This window comes from Microcebus murinus, chromosome 10 (genome assembly GCF_040939455.1).
Source record: "Microcebus murinus isolate Inina chromosome 10, M.murinus_Inina_mat1.0, whole genome shotgun sequence".
Classification (NCBI taxonomy): Eukaryota; Metazoa; Chordata; class Mammalia; order Primates; family Cheirogaleidae; genus Microcebus; species Microcebus murinus.
In genome coordinates, this window is record NC_134113.1 from 20508506 (window position 1) to 20526077 (window position 17572).

Below are 17572 nucleotides of genomic sequence, written 5' to 3' on the forward strand. Positions count from 1 at the left end.
CATGATTTGGAGGGAGTGTCATGGGTTAGTAGAGACCAGGGATGCTGCTACACATCCTACAGTGCATGGGACAGCCCCCCACAGCCAAGAATTACTCAGCCCCAATGCCAACAGTGCCCACATTAAGAAACCCTGCCTTAGATGGTTAACAATACAATAAATCATGTCTTGATTTGTAGATTTTGTTCATTTTCAAGGTGTAAATACTCTCATCATGGCCAATATCAAGCTACCAATGTAATGTCACCTAACGCGGAGCTGGGGAGAGACGGACAGTGGCACACCATGCAATATTTAATAGTATTTCCACCACACGGGCACAATAGACACAAATAACCACAGGAGCATCGACAATTGTGAAATAATTAGGACATGATGAGTTTTGAATATTTATTACCTCTGTTTTTCTTAATGTCTTTGATTATAAAAGTTTATGTAGTAATAATTTAATTTTTCATAAGGGCTGTGTTTAACAACCAGCTCAGAACTTTCTGAAAATGTAACTGTTGACTCTCTTGAACCAGGGTCAGCTGGCTCCAGCTCAGCACTGGGAGAATGAAGGCTCCTTCCACTTAGTCCTTACCTAGTTAGGAGCTGGGTGGTATTATCTTCTTTTAACAAATGAGGAAACTAAGCCTGAGAGATTTGGTGACTCAGCAAAGTGACAAAGAGGGGTTTCAAATTCAGGTTTGTGTCCTCCAAAGCTAATATATTTTCTCATACACTTTACTCCACTTTCGAGCCAGGCAAACTGAGATCAAAGTATTTATTCTGTGAAATGCTTATCAGTCCTGAGATATCTTAATTAATTGCTGAATAGAGTAGAGATAAAAGAAGTCATTAACATATTGCTAATGATCAACTCTAGTATAATATCAGGGAGATGACAGAAAGGCCATCCTGCCAAAAAAGATTTCCATCCACAGAAATTATTTTTTTGATTAATGTTTTGATTCCTTCACCTTTCCCAGGATTCTCTCTTTTTAATGGAACATTCCACCCCCAACCCTAATTAATTAGTTCACAACAGATCAGGATCTATGAAAGATCCTGAAACACATGGGAAGAAAACAGGCAAACTATGGATATTGATGTATCAAGGGTATGGCTGAGGCCAGCACTACAGGCAGAGGACAGAGTCCGGGCACTCAGCTTCACAGGGGGGTGGCCACAAGGGGGACACAGAAGTGGACATAGAGAGAGGAGAAAGCATGGGTAAATAATCAAGGTACCTCTTCCGCTATTTTCTCAGGCCTGGCTGTGTGAGGCTCTGTCCCAACATGGAATCAGTCTATTGGAAAGTGTTTGGTGGCTGCAGCTTGAATCACTTCTTTTTTCTCATTAGACACCACAACCCTCAAGAAGCTGTGTTCTCAGAACCAAAGTTTTCAAGACCTAGAGGCATCATGATATGGGTAGTGCTGACAGCATGGGTGTTAGAGTCAAGGGCCTGGGTTTGACTCTGAATTCTGATCTTATCATGTGACCCTGCACAAGCCAATCTCTGGGCTTTGGTTTCCTAACTCAAAAAACAAACTACACAAACACACACACATATATATATAATGGGAAAAAGAATTCCTATGTCAGATAGTTACTGTGAGGGTAAACATGAAATATCACATGAAAATGTACGGTAAAAAACATCAAAGAGAAGCAGGCCCCATTGGATATGAAATCTTCTAGAAGCTGGTAGCCATATGGGAGCCCCACCTGTCTCTCTGCAATCAGCTCTTTTAAGTGACTCACTGAAGTCCCTGGGTCCACGCTGTGCAGAAACTCTTCTACAGACGGATGAAGCATGAAGCCAAACACTCATCAGAGCTTGGATAGTCAGTGCTAATGATCAGAGCCTTAAAATATATATATATTCACAAACTGCTTTATTGAATATGTAACCCATGAGATAAAATATTAATTTATTGTTGTTAAAAAGTCTCAAATGAGGCCGGGCCCAGTGGCTCATGCCTGTAATCCCGGCACTCTGAGAGGCCGAGGCGGAAGGATGGCTTGAGCTCAGGAGTTGGAGACCAGTCTGAGTGAGAGCAAGACCCCCTTTCTACTAAAAAATAGAAAGAAATTAGTCAGGCATGGTGACACATGCCTGTAGTCCCAACTACCTGGGAGGCCGAGGCAAGAGGATCATTTGAGCCCAGAAGTTTGAGGTTGCTGTGAGCTAGGCTGACACCACAGCACTCTAGCCAGGGCAACAGAGCGAGACTCTGTCTCAAAAAAAAAAAAAAAAAAAAAGAAAGTCTCAAATGAGTTTCTTCACTCATCCAACAAATGGATATGGCTTTCTTTATTTTCCTTGCTCTTCCCTTGTTTTTGGAGGAGCCCTACACTGGCTGTTGTTGTTATTTTTAAATTACACAAGTCATTTAAATTTAAATTACATGATGGTCATTCTAGAAAAATTAGAAAGTACAGATAAATCAAAAAGAAGAAAATAAAATTTCCCTATAAGCCTACAACCCATATGCTATGGACTGAATTGTGTCTCCTCAAACTATGTGGGTTGAAACCCTAACCCCAAAGATGACCATATTTGGAGATAGGGCCTTTAAGGAGATAATTACGGTTAAATGAGCTCATAAGGGTGGGACCCTAATGTTATAGGACCGATGCCCTTATAAGAAGAGGAAGAGATACGAGGAGTATGTGAGCACAGAGAAAGGGCCATGAGAGGACACAAAGAGGAGATGGCCATCTACAAGTCAAGGAGAGAGCTCTCAGGGAAACCAAACCTACTGACACCTTGATCACGGACTACCAGCCTCCAGAACTGTGAGAAATAAACATCTGTTATTTAAGCCACCCAGTCTATGGTATTCTGTTATAGTATCCCTAGTGACCTAATACACCTTATATTGATAGAATACACTGTTAATAGTTAATATGTTTTCTTTTGAACATTTAAATTAAAATTGATATATCCATGTATTCTCTTTTCATTAAAAAAATGACATCACACAGTATATACACTGTTCTATACCTGCTTTCCTCATTTAATATATCATAAGTATTTTAATATCACTAACTCTTTGATTACATATATGATATATTTAATGGCAGTACATCCAATTCAAAAATATATGCTTTCATTTGACTAATTCCCTACTGTTGAACATCTAACTTATTTCCAGTTTTCCTACATTTTAAATGGTATTTCATTGATCGTCCTTTGTAGCTAAATCTTTGCCTACGTCAATGATTATTCCCTTGGCCTGATTGTAAGAGGTGGAATTGCTGAATCAGAGTGAACACATTTTTAAGACCACAGTAAACTTAGCAAACTGCTTTTAGAAAGGTTGCGTGCATTTGTTATTTCCCCAATAGAGTCCAAATGTGTCTATTTCCTGCCGTTTCACTTTTTCCAGAGAACATTTCTTGTGGATGCCCCCAGGCCTCACCTACCCTTCCCAACAGGGAAGCAACATGGACATTAAAGCAATAATTTTGGAACTGCGTGATGTGACCCATTACTGTTTTATAAAATCAGTTTAGTGGGTTGTGACTGGTGGTGTTTGTTTTCAATGAAATAGTATATCAATGAATAGCAGAGCAAATATTTGCATTGTAAGTAGTAAGGTAAACATCAATTAATGGAGCTTTTGTTTCACTTGTATAGGTGTGTGTTGATGTGACCTAGATTTCAATGTAATACAGTTGTAAAGTCACAGTTTAGAAAGCTTGAAAAGTACTGGTTAGTCAAAAGTTCATTGAATCAAGGTCTAAGAGACTTGGATTCTGGGCATAATTTGGAAGAAAAGGAAGCCAGGGGAACAGAGAAAGGACATACATCTCATTTACCTTCCTTGATGGAAAAATGTTGATGGAAATGTGATAGACAAAAAAGTTAGCTACTAAAAAAAAAAATTATAACGTAAGTCATGGTTTTATAATAAAGGCAATTATAAATTTCAAGGTGTGGCAAATAATCTATAACTCTCTCCTCCATATATTTTAGTCTCCTTACATCCATGATTACAGATCTGGCTCTGCCTCTCCCCAGCTGTGTTTAATACTCTGCGGTCATTATTTTGAAATTCTTAATAATTTTTTAATAAGGGGTCTCATATTTCTATTTTGCACTGAGCCCCACAAATTATGTAGCCAGTTCTGCCCATTGATTAAGATGACAATGTGCAACGTTTGGGGGATGGTCACGCTTGAGGCTCTGACTCAAGGGGGGACGTGGGCATGGGCAATATACGTAACCTTAACACTTGTACCACCAAAAAAAAAAATAAAAAATTAAGATGGCATGCAGTCTTGCTGATAGGAAAGTGCAATTCTTTTATTTGGCACTGCTGAGCGCTGAAGCAATAACTCTCAACCTTGTTGGATAAGGTACGAGCTACTTTGAGGGTTTGTAACATACACCATTTCAAAGAATCAGCTGTGCACTAGAACCACGCAGAAGGGAATCTCTAGCTGTTTAGAACTTTTGTTCTGCCCGAGGCTTGTGTTCAATTGTTCCAGCTCCAGCTGGAGTAGATTATTCAAACTGCATTCAACTCATAAAAAATAGTCTTAAAATAGGATGACCCACTTAATACCATTGCTACTATACGGGTTAATTGGATGTGAAACATTTGCACCAGGTTCTCAATAAAAGACATAACAGAAAGATGAAGGTCATTGTTGGGCCTCAGTGCTGTATTATGTCCAACCCGCATTTAAAACCCAAAGGTTCCTGAAAGATCATTAATAGAACAAAGAACCACATTTGAGGATGTGGCCTATTTTATATTTGGAAAGGTCCTTCTTTACTTGGGAAATTTAGCTGATAGTTCAATGGTAAGTTCACTTTCTCCAGTGGAGATAAAGCTCCTTACTATCAGACAGGCAAGGGTTTTGAGCTTGGCAGTGACGGTAGTGATGTGTTTACACTATTCCTTTTGTTTTTTAGGGTCTGGGAATAGGCCATAACTGTGGAGCAGAAGCAGATATGGTGAAAAATCCCCATGCTGGTCTCCTTAGAAATGAGTCTGAAGCAGAAGAACCAGGCAGTACTTAACCAGAGGAGCCAATCAGTCTTTACACACAGAACAAGCACTTATTGAGCATCCACTACTCAAAGGCTTTGAACACTCTGCACAATTTCCTAACCAGACGTGGCCCACATGAATGTTCCCTCTCCTCTGTGCTCTCAAAGCACCCCATGCTCACGCCTCTCAAAGCACTTTTTATTCTTTATTGCAAATGTTTATTTCTTCATCTGTCTCCTTCACTAGCCTTCAAGCTCCTTGAAGGTAAGTCCTGTCATGTTACTGTTTTTAATCTCTGTATAAAAGTCATAAAACAGCACCAAGCTTGCTGTAGGTGCTCAGTAAATTTCTAGAGTTAAGTAAAAGAATGAAGGGCATATAATATATGAAGAGCTCCTACAAATCAGTAATGAAAAAGACCTAGAATGCAAAAGAAAAATGGGTAAAGCACATGATGACAGCACATAGAAAAAGAAGTATAAATTACTGCTATGTAAATAGACATTCAAACTCAATTATAATAAGACCCATAATAAAAGCCAAAAAAAGAGAGACTGTAAATGCATTATACTTACATGAAAATGTAAATACATTGAAAAAATTCATTAAATACATTAAAAAACATTCAAACTCAATCATAATGAGAGAAATGCAAATTAAAACCACAGTGACATATCAATTTTTTTCACCTATTAGGTGGGCAAAGATAAAAAAAAGTTCACTAACATATATTGCTGGTGGGGGTGTAAACTGGTACAATCTCTGCGGAGAAAAAACTGCAAGTGTGCATAACCTTTGATGTAGCAATTTCACTTCCTGGAATTTATCCTAAAAGATATATGCACACGTGTATGAAATGATGTCTGAACACAGAGCTAATTTCACCTGGTATGCTTCAGAAGCAGTTGTCAAAATATCAATATGCTTACTTATTTGTCAATAAATACTGCTGTCTCAAGTCTAACCATTACCCACTGCTGTCCTGTCATCCAGCCCCCTCCCCAAAGTCTGCAGACCTTGTTATAACCTGGCAACTCAAGAAGTAAACTCCTATACTACAGGGGGGTCTCTGGGATCATGCTTGAACACTATGGCCAGCATCATTCTGATTTGTCAATATCTGTGCTGTAATAGTTGTTAAATATTTGGATACCACTCCTATGTTCAAGGTTGTTTAATGGTTCAGAATGTAATAGCAAAACTTGGGAAACAAACTAATCAATAGCTAACGTTTACTGGAGCTTACTATGTGCTGTACACTGTTCTAAGTACCTGACATTGATTAACATATTTAATCCTCACAACCACCCTAAGAATAGGTGCTATTACAATTCCCATTTTACAGATGAGAAAACTGGAGCACAGAGAAGTTAAGTAATTTGCCCAAGATCATATAGCTACTAAGTGATGGAGCCAGAATTCTACTGAGGCAGTCTGATTCCAAAGTCTGTGCTCTTAAAAACAAATGTCCTTTAATAGGGATTAATGAAATAAATTAGGGTTTGATCCACAGAGTGGAATATTATGCAGCTGTAAAGAAGATGGGGAAGCTCTTTATCAGTTTATATACTATTGAAGTTATACTACTAGTTGAAAAGAAAGTACAGAAAAATGTGTGTGGTAGTTATCCAACTTGTGGATAACACATATATGTATATCTATGTGTGTGTGTGCATATATATATATATCACAAATTGGATATGTATCACATATAAATGTGTGTATGTGTGTGTAATGTCACAAGTTGGATATGTGAGATATGTCTGAAATAATGTATAAGAAGCTGGTAACACTCACCCCCTGCTTTTGGGGGACAAGATATTAGGAAAAATATTTGCTCTGTGCCTTTTATGCCTTTTGAAATTATACTAGATGCATATATTGCCTATTTTATTTTATTTTATATTTTTTACAATTTTTATTTCTTATTCCTTTTGCTTCGTGGCACGTCCTTAGATAGATGCATGTATTGCCTATTTTTTAAAAATTAAACTGTAAATGAATAATTAAGAAAAGAATGATATGGTGTGTACCTAAAAACCCTTGAGGCAGAAAGTGGAAAGAGCTTAGAGAGAAATTAAAAAGGGATGCAGCTGGCCAGAGGTGGGTGAGCCTCCAGCCTTCCGGTCGGCAGGAACAGCTGAGAGTCTGAGCAGAGCCTTGGAAGGTGGGGACGCTGTGAGGACGTCTGGAGAGTGGGAGAAGGGCGTTGGAAGGGGAAGTGGGGGAAGGACACTGCACAGAGGCAAGGAGGCTGTGACGACTGTGACAATAGCGAGCCACAGGGGAGCTGAGAGCCGCGGGAGGCACGCGCCCTGCACACCTGTGCGCGGGCGCGTGGAAGGCAGCCAGGACCCGAGCGCGGGGGCCGGCGGGGCCTGCGGAGGAGTAGGGACCAGACTCGCCCAAACCCCGTCGCGCCCCACATCCACTGCTGACAGGGAGTGGAGCTGCCGAGCTGTCCCCAAGGGACGGGGCAAGAAACAAAGAAGTAATTGAAGGGTTGGGAGAAAATAGGACCAAGGAAAAAATGGACCAAGAAGCTGAGATTGTTGTGATTCTGAAGGAGGAAAATTGCTGTCCCCTACTTGACAGGCGCGTCTTTGTCAGCGGGACGGTGACCAGCTGTTCCCGGCGCCACAAAGGAGACAAAAGAGGGACAGGGCTTCGACTGCAGCATGGGTGGATTAAATTAGATTCAGAGAAAGTCTCCCTGTCAGAGAAAAAAAACTAAAGTTGTGAAAAACCGAGGGAAGAGATTCTGAGGGAAGACGCCGTGTCGCCATCCCTCCCTCCAGCTTCGGGACTTCACACGGAAATGAACCTGGGTTTGGATCCACATTCTGCTGGGCAAGTCAGTCAGTTTTCCAATGACTTCGTCTTAAACTGTGGGCAATAATGCCAGCCTCACAAAGTTGTTGTAAGGACTAAAAGAGATCCCATGTGTAAAGCATTTAGAACAGGGCCTAACATACATGCATTCTCAATAAATAGCAGATATTGCCCTTTAGGGTAAAAGAGACAGTTCCATTAACCACAAATGCCTTAAGTGATTTAGACAATTACTTAGGATGGTCCCTGAAGGTCTCTTGGATTTAAAAAAATATATCCCAAGTGCTTCATCAATAGTTTCATAGACACAGTTTCATAATGAAATTTTAACTGTTCTGGAATAAATATTAAACCATTCAATTCATCTGCTTTGGATGAGAGGAGTTCTCACATTGCTAACAACCTTACCTCTGGATGAGTGCTATGCAGAGACTGGTTTTTCAAAAATTTGGACTGTGACCACAGTAATAAATAGATTTCACATTACAGCATGGTATGCACGCACATTCATATACATTCAACTGAAATGAAAGCTTGCAAGAAAATACTAGGGCTTTCTATGTGTGTGTCATCTATTTTGTTATTTTCTGTTTTATTTTATTCTTTCATTTTTTAAAAACACTTGTCTTGACCCACTAGATGGATTACACGACCCACCAATGGCTTGTGACCTACACTTTGAAAAATTCGTATTAAGTTTAAGAGCTGTAACCCCTGACATTGGGCAGAAGTGGACAAGTTTCTTAACTACAAGGCTCTACTTGCTCATCGGTAAAAAGAGAATTAAATTATCTATATTTTAGTGTCACATGAAGTTTAATTTGGGACATCCAGTGCACTGTCCCTGACATTTATTTAACAGACCCTCCTCAATCAAAGTTGGTTATGTCGTGAAAATGGCTGCCACAAATCTCCTGCACTAAAGCTGGGCTTCGGTCCCAGTCTAGAGCCATATTAGCTGTTATTTGGCAGGTGTCCTCCTCAGTCTTGGTGCTTGGTGACCCACCAACAGAATATGCTCATCAGAAAACCAGAAATGCCGATGAAAACTTAAGAGCAAAATGAGAAGTGGCAGCAATGGAGGAGATCAGAGTACCTCTTGTAGCTCTTCCCTCGGAAGTTCTCCCAACGACCCCAGGCAGAGTGAGGTATGCAGAAGGTTAGCCGAATGTCTACACCAATCTCTGGGATTTTATGTTTCAGAAATAAATTCATACTCCTACTACAATGATTCATCATCATCCATCATTTTGGGAGACTATACGACAAGGTGATGCTTTAGGGAGACACATCTCACTGCAGAATGATGGATTATTTTAGACATAAGATGTTGTCAGCCCAGCCCTCTTTCTTGTCTCTAGCCAAAGGAAGTGAACGTGTCTGTATCAGGTTTGGGGATCAGATATCATGAATGAAGCTGAGAAGAATTAATGCTTTGTTATTTTATCAAAGCCTATTTTCAAAGGTTATCTCTCCCTGCTACTGTAGTTATCAAAGAGAATCAGATTATCATCAGAACAAGGCCCACTATTATTTTATAAAGAAAGCTAGATCATTACTCATTGGGTTTTAATTACTGGGTTTAATTTTGCCAATGCCTCCTTTAATTTTCTTCAATTCTTGGAAGTTTCTCCTATCATTTCTGATTTTATTAGTACCTATCTATAAGCATTAAATACTTGGCATATTAACATTTTTTTAAAATTAACATTTTTTATTTCCAACACCTTGGTCAATTTGCACAAATTCAGTTCTAAATACTGGATTCTATGAATCACTTTAGAGCTATCTTCTCTATGGATTCATAAACAATGATCAAATACAGCTAATCATGGACATTTCCATTAATGGCTAATTTGTTAAAGTATTGCTCTTACAACATAATATTAAACCATCTATCAGCAAATGTGGGCTTCCCTGGATGAATGCATTATATTGAAAAAGCAAAGCCACTATCTACATAATAAAACAAATGTGTCCATAGCAACCACATATGAAGTCTAAAGTTATTATCAGACTGGAGTTTATTGTCTCCCTCCTAACATATGAAAGAAAGTAAGATGGAGAAGGAGATTATAAAAATCAAACAGATCTTCAGCAAGAGCAGGAAAAGGAACATGTGAATTTCAATTAGGCCAGTGAGGGGTGGGGAGTGTTCAGCCCTTCAGCCCCCTCAAAAACAGAAGATGTCTTCAGGTACAATGTAATATTAAAAGGACTATATTTGCCAAATCAGAAACCTTGATGTAGGAATGATGAGGATAAGTGTATTTCTGGGCACAAGCCCTCCTCCACTTCACTGTCATTCATTCCTACATTCATTCATTCAATATGCATTTATTGAATCCCCATGCTGGAACTGGTGCTGATTATACAACACAAGACTGATGCATTTCCTATCTTCATGAAGCATATTATCTAGTAAATTCTAAATCTACTCACATAAACAAAACAAAATGAAAAAAATGCATGAAAGTAAAAAGAAACTGAAAAGAATCGAGGTAAATCTTAATTTAAACCTCCATGGCTATAAATAGCAGAATCAAAGAAAATTAGATAATCATCATATCAATCCTTGTGATGTATTGACCTTCTGTTTTTCCTATAATTACTTTAACATTTATACAAACTTTCCAAAGTAGACCCCATACACTTCTTTATAGCTGAAGAAGCTGAAGCCGGCTAAGGAGCTTGCCTAACTCCAAGTGCTAGAAAGTGAAATAGTGAGATTGAACCAAGCCCCATCAGTCTTCCAATACTACTGTGTTTTTTCTCTACAGAGAAATCTTCTCTGGGAAAAGGGCCTTTCCTTCACTACTAAGCATCAGAGCAACCTGGAAGTGTCTGCTGGACATGAGACCATAGCTATTCTTCTAGCAGTCTAGGCACAAAATTAACCACTATTAACACACACGAGACAGTGCCCCTCACCCTGCATTGGGCTCCAGTATCTACAGCGGGTTTCATCTATCTATCCTTGCAAAGGCATTTGCTAACTGCACACCTGAGTGGATCCCATCTCATCCTTCCCTGCTCACATTCCTGGAAGGAAACCCTTAGTGATACCTGTGTTTTGAGAAGGCAGGAATATTTCTATCTCTACTAGGTAGCAGACAAGAATATAAGCTCCTTAACTGCAATGGCTGTTTTTTATTGATCTTGGTATCTGTGCCTGGGTTTACCATCAGGTTTTGCACACAGCAAAGGTGCTCAATAAATACAAGGTGAGAGGGTGAAACAAGCAAAGTGCAAAGGCAAGTGGAAGTGGGAGTGGGTCTGAACCTTGGTCATCCAGCTCCCATCCACTGAGTCTCTCACAGGTGGCACCATCACAGTTTTTCAGGTGTTTGGGAGTCTCGATTTTCTATCCAACTCACTCTTTTTAGTTCTACAGTTTCTGATCTCAATCATTGCATCATATTAGCACAACAGAAGATGTATACCTAGAGTATACTAGCTTAGCTCTCCATAGAAATGTTTTGCAAGGATTTGCCATCTGTTCTTTAAAGACCATTAGAAAAATAACTTTTATATATAAATCATTTCTGTTTCTTCTGAAATACTATAGTTGAAGACATTATCATTTATGATACTGCCACTATTAAAGTCCATGCAGTAAGTTGTTTTGTTAAGCTTGTATGCTTTCTTATGTTAGCTATACAACCCAACATGTTTCTCTTTTTCACTCTAGCTTCTAGGGACTTCCAAGTTTAAACTCTCTCATTTTAGTTTAATTAATTCATTTATTCATTCAGTGAACATTTTAGAAAATAATTCGTTTAATTATCTTGTCCCTGTCTCAAAAAACTTTTAATTTCCTTTTTATCTTTATTGTAACTGCTTTTCTGTTTTATAATGTATTTTATTATATCTGTCTTTTGAAAGTAATAAGTAGAGTATAAATGTGCATAATAAATAAACAACTAAAATAGTTTTATTGTAAAAAATGATAGGATCTGGGACATACGGTAGCATAGGAACTAAGCATGCAGGGCTTGCAATCTTGTAAACTCTGGATTCAACTCTCAGTTCTGCCCTGCCAGCAGTATAAACTGGGACAAAATATGTTTTCTGAGCCTCAGTTTCCCCACATGTAAAGTGGGGGCTAAACATGAGATGTTTATGAAGACTAAATAAGATAATATACAGCACTGCCTAGCACATAGTAAGTGTTTAATAGTCATTACTTGTATTAAAGCAGGTAAGTATACAATAAAAAACTCAATCCCTGAATACTCAGTCTCTGTCGTGGGTTGAGCTTGGTTTCCATGGAAAATAAATGGACATTTTTAAAACTTCAAAATTTAAATTAATTTTAAACTGTTTCCCTTTGGTCCTCTCCAAGATTCTCGGCCATGTTCCATCACCCCTTGTTGTGGAGCCTTCTTGTCTAATTATAAACTAAATTCTGGCTTGTTAGCAGGAAAGATTTTTCTCAGGCTCTGTTCTATAAACAATACCAGAGAAATCACAGATGCTTTGAAAACTGACAGGGCTCTCCCAGTCTGAAGGAGTTTTTGTTTTTTCTTTCTTTTCTTTTCTTTTTTTTTTTTTTTTGGTTTTTTAATCTTAAAGATCCCACAAATGAATCTGGCTTTAAAAGTTATGTATTTGCTATCAACAAGCACAGCACATTAAGCCTTTCTCTTCGGTAGCACGCATCACACTGTCTTGTCATTGTTTATTTCCATGTTTGCCTTACTCCCTAGTAAACTCCTTGAGGGCTGGCAGTGTGTCTTACTCCCTGTTCTTCCCCTGTCCCTAGCCCAGTAGCAAGCATATGTAGATGTTCAGTAAATATTGAATCAAAGAATAAACCAGTCAATTAATGAAAAGCTGCATAAAGGCAAGGACCATATCTAACGCATTTGTTGTCTTCTATAGCACTTATCATTACAAATGAAGGAATAAGTGAGTTACTATTTCGCCAAGTTCGCTTGAGACACAAAGAATGTTTTAAACAAAAACAATTTAAACATGATTTTTTTAAACCTAAAGCCCCCAAACGATAACTTTTTAAAATCTGCATCAATTTTTAGAGAACTTTCATAGTCACACCCAGTGTTTAAGAGATTGACTATTTTCTTTGTGACTATTTTTACCAAAATACTCAAACATTATCTCTAATACAAAATTCTTAATTTCACACAGCATTCTGGTGTGGAGTCGTGGTGTCATGCTTTCTCTTTAAGGATAGGGGAAGCCCGGGCAGCGAGGAGTGAACGGGCCCTCCCAAGGTGAAGCTGAGTCTAGCATGGCCCACAGCTAAGACGCAGGCTGGTGAAAGAGGCCTGCCAGGAGTTCATTCACTAGGAAAACCCAGGAGACTCCTGAGAAATCACTCTTCCAACATCAGGTTCAAAGTCACTAAGCCAGTGTAAAGTGGAGGGGTGGTTCTGGTACTTCCATTTGTGCATTGATCACTTAGTCAGTCAAGTGCTCTTCCTGTCAATGCACCTTACTGCCTCGCACTTGAACCTCGGCCCCTTTCCTGAATTTCCACACACATCTGCATATGTAAAACCCACCCTCACAGAGCCTTTCTTTGTTCAGAAGACTTAATAAAATTTGAGAAGTCCAAACTTTTGTCAAGTAACTTGGCACCCCTCCCTCTCTCTCCTCTTTTCAGGGGGAAAAAAAAAAATCCAAATACTTTCATTTACCTATGCAGAAAAACATCCAAACTCTTTTCATTCTACCTTCTCTTTCTGCTCTTTGCCTCACTGCTTATATTTTCACAACCAAATGACTTTTAAGGTATTTCCCTAAAGGCACTTCCTTCCTTAAGAAGAATCTCATATCAGCTGTTAAAGGATTATTTTTGCCACCTGAACACATATTCCTAGTTGTTTCTCAGTATCTGTTTTCCCTGTATTCACTTAGAACTCTTGAATTTTAGCTGGGTGTATATATGGACTATACCCAGAGTAAAGCTATTTGTTCCAGCCTCTCTTGCAGCTAGGTGTAGCCGTGGAGTATGAACAAAACGATGTGAGCAACCTACTAGTCATGGAGCATGCCCTCCACTTTCTTTTTACCTCCTTTTTATTGGGTGATACATATTAATAGACGTGATGGTGAAGGCGAGGCAGCCACCTTGGACTGTAAATGGACATTGTGTGTTGAGAATGACACAGCAACAAGGTAGAAGGAGCCTAGGTCCCTGACACTGTAGAGCTGCTGTTTCATTCCCGGACCACTTATACTCAAACTATTATGAGAGAGAGAAATAGACTTTTATTTTGGTTCTTGGTGACAGCTCACTATAACTATATTCTAATAACACCTCTTTACCCAGATCCTGGCAAACAGCAGAATCCATAGCCATGTGACAGGCATTCTAATCAGATTATCCATTAAAGTGAGCCCTGCTCATGTCTCTTGCTTTTCTGTTTTCTTCTTTTATGTAGAATCATTTCTGCAGACTCTTACCAAGTCAACAGACCTCTATTGCTTTGAGTTATAAATGAACAATTTTAGCATTTTGTATCTGATGAGATTTTTTTCAACCAATTCCACTTAATATTGCATGCTTCTGAATTTAACGTTAGTTTACCTTTAAATTCAATTTAAAAGTTCTATGTAAATTTCATTAAGCTTATACTGTATTTCTTTCAGATTTTTTAAAAAGTTTTTCAGCATGAAGTCTTCAAATATCAGAAAAACAAACTATTTTCTTAAAACCCCAAGAACTCACTAACCAATCATATTCAAGAAATCTTAAGATTTTGGCAGATTTGGTTTGGTTCTTTATTCAAAAGAAATAAAACCTTACATATAGTTGGAAGTACTGTGTACCCCTCCCTGATCCCATTTTCCTTCCTTCTGCCCTAAAGGTAGCCCTATTATGAGCTTTGTGTGTTATCACTCCTACCTATATTTTTATACTTTTGCTATATACCTAGTCATAAACCATTTATAGTATTCTCCTGTGTGTTTTCAACTTTTAAATAAATAAATTTTATGAATATCATTCTGTAATTCCTTTTTCATCCAACATTAGTTTCTAGTTCATTAATTTTAATTCTCTTTTATAATTATTCTGCAAAGTATGCATTCTCCCATTGATTAACATTAAGGTTGTTTTCACTTTTTCACTATTTCAATCAATGCTGCTATGATTATATCCAGCTCCAGTTGCAAAGTTTCAAATGTTTTCTAGAATATGTACCTAAAAATAAAATTGTAATGTTGTAGTGTATGCACACGTTAAACTTTAATAAACTATTCTTAATTGTGTTCCAGACTTGCTCTACCAATTTATACTCTAATTTCTTTATGTCTTCACTAGCATATGATATTGTCAGATTTCTTACTTTTTTGCCAATATGATGGGTCTGCAATTCATTATCATTTTAACTGACGTTTCTTTGCCTACTGGTTAGGTTTATTTGCCACTCAGTTTCCTTACTGTGATTTGCTCTTTTTATATTGTTTGCCCATTTTACTTTTGGGTTGTTTGGCTGTTCTGTTAATTTGTAGCTATTCTTTATATTTTGAGCTTTATATTCTTAGAAAGGTTTATATTCTGAAACCTTTTTTAGTTATATGCATTATAAAAATCTTCTCCTAGTCTTTTAATTTTGATGCACATGATTTAAACATTTTAATGTTAATTCTTTCTGTCCATGAATTGTGCTTTTATCTTCTGATGAAGAATCTTTTCCTACCTGAAATCATAAAAACATTCGCCAATATTTTAACCCAATAATTTTAAAATTTTGCTTTTCAAATACAAGTCTTTAATCTCTGGGGAAGTAAATATAAATTTAAATTTAAATATTTTAATTCTAGGAATACCAAATCATGGGTTTTATGACATTTGAAGTATTGGTAAAAGAAAACAACAAAAAAAGAGTGATCAAATTATAAAAAAAAAAGAAGAGATAACATTCAAAAAGTATCCAGAAAAATATCAGAAGTAGCTGAAAGAATTCTGTCATATGGGGACTGTTTTTTGTGTATTTGTTTGGTTTTTTTTTTTTTTTTTTTTTTTTTTTTTGTCAATTTTCAAGTACTTTTAGGATCCTTTCATTCAGTTCTCCTGCAGCATGTGAGCCTTGGCTTATGTTCTGAAGTCAGTACATGCACCTCTGCAGATCTGCTCATCCTCACATACTCTCCAGCCCTGGCCACTTGCCTTTCTCTCCAGGCTGGAGCAGGTCCAGAGATGGCTCGCATCCCAGCTGCTGCCACCATCGCCTCATATCCTAACTTCTCCAATTTTCTCAGCCTGCTCAGGGACGGGGCCTGTTTTGGGCATGAAGCCACAGCAGACCCAGTGCGCAATCCAGCCTGACTAAAGCCCAGGGGGAATCTGGTGTTTCTTAGCCCATACTTGCCCAAAGGGGGCTGGTCATGCAACTGGCAAGTGAGGGAGACTCAATGCCTTGAAGGGCAGGCTTTCACCCATGAGACAGGAGATGGAAACAAGTTTGCAAATGAATTTCTTGCACTTATTCTTCTTCCATGGTGGACTGTTCTGAGAAGCAGTAATTCCATGTGGCCACTTAGGAGATGGCCCCCATTCCCTAACAATGCTTTCTTGGGAAGGAGTGCCTAAGCTTGGCCATATACCAACCTGCATTCCTTAGTTGCATTATCCCCCTTTTCCCCTCCCTCTTTCTTCTTTAGGATGGCATCCCTCTCCTCAGTAAGTAATGGCATGTAAGTTCTGCTTCATACTCTCTTTATAGGGATCCTGGACTGAGACAATTTGCTTAAATTCTTAAAATACATATGTTATTTATCAGTAACTAAAATTCAAAATTTTTATTAAAACTGGCAAACAATGCTATTAAAGATGTTAAAATATAATCAATAAATTTTGTAAATACTGTATAAAGGAATTGGTTCGTTGGCAAGTCAATTATTTGGTAATGGCTTTCATCTGTGGAAGGGAAGATAAAGAGAAGTACAAAGACCTGAGTAGTATTTAAAAGATACATTGCATAAGAATTTGTCATTGACTAACTGTGAAGGTTAAGGGCTAGATGATGTTACGGATTACACCCTGTTCTCTGTTTTGGGCAACTCAGTGAATGACAATGCCATTCATTTCATTAAAGCAGAAGGAGGAGATATGCGTGTGTTTAGAGCAGGGCCTCTGGATTTGGGCAGAGCACTGTCAGGGAAGATGATGAGTTCATGGAGTCTGAGTGGTCTGAGATAGTTTGTGAGCATTTGCATAAATGGGTCTAAGTTTCATGAAGTAGATCTGAGTTGGAGACACTGATTTTTGAGCACCATGAATGACACTACTGATCGACCATCCAACAACCATTTCTCCTACCTTCCTTGCTACGAAACCCCATTTTATTCAGGCAGTGCTGTATTCAGTTCATGTGATGAATGAAATTGGTTAAGCCGACCATGGTAATCCCATTTCTCCTCATCAACTGACTGGACGAGGGTTCACAGATGATCCATTTCTAAGGCAAGGGAAGTCTACTTGGGGCACTTTCGTCCCTGATAAAAAAAGAAAGCAGCATGAGAAGAAATCTCTCTTCTGCCTTCAAAACCCCCTTCCTTCCTACTTTAAATGTGTTATGTGAGAACCTGCGGCTTGGAGCTTCAGCCGCCATCTCGAAATTGCAAGACGGCTCTGTGAGAGGCAGAAAGAGCCTAGATATCTGATGACACTTCTGAACCCCTGTGCCAGCCCCTGGAACAGACTATCTCCAGACTTACTGTTCTCTGAGATACTTAAATATCATCATTGTTAGGCCAATATTGGGGACTCTGAT

The 17572-nt window shown here is 38.4% G+C and overlaps 1 long non-coding RNA gene across 1 annotated transcript in view; it reads left to right on the plus strand.

Moving 5' to 3' along the window:
- Nucleotides 1-5938, plus strand: part of LOC105883958 (uncharacterized) — a 34167-nt gene extending 28229 nt beyond the window's left edge. The window contains exon 5 of the long non-coding RNA XR_012921398.1: nucleotides 4916-5938. This is a non-coding gene — a long non-coding RNA (uncharacterized LOC105883958). The remainder of the gene's footprint in view (nucleotides 1-4915) is intronic.
- The last annotated feature ends 11634 nt before the right edge of the window (nucleotides 5939-17572 follow it).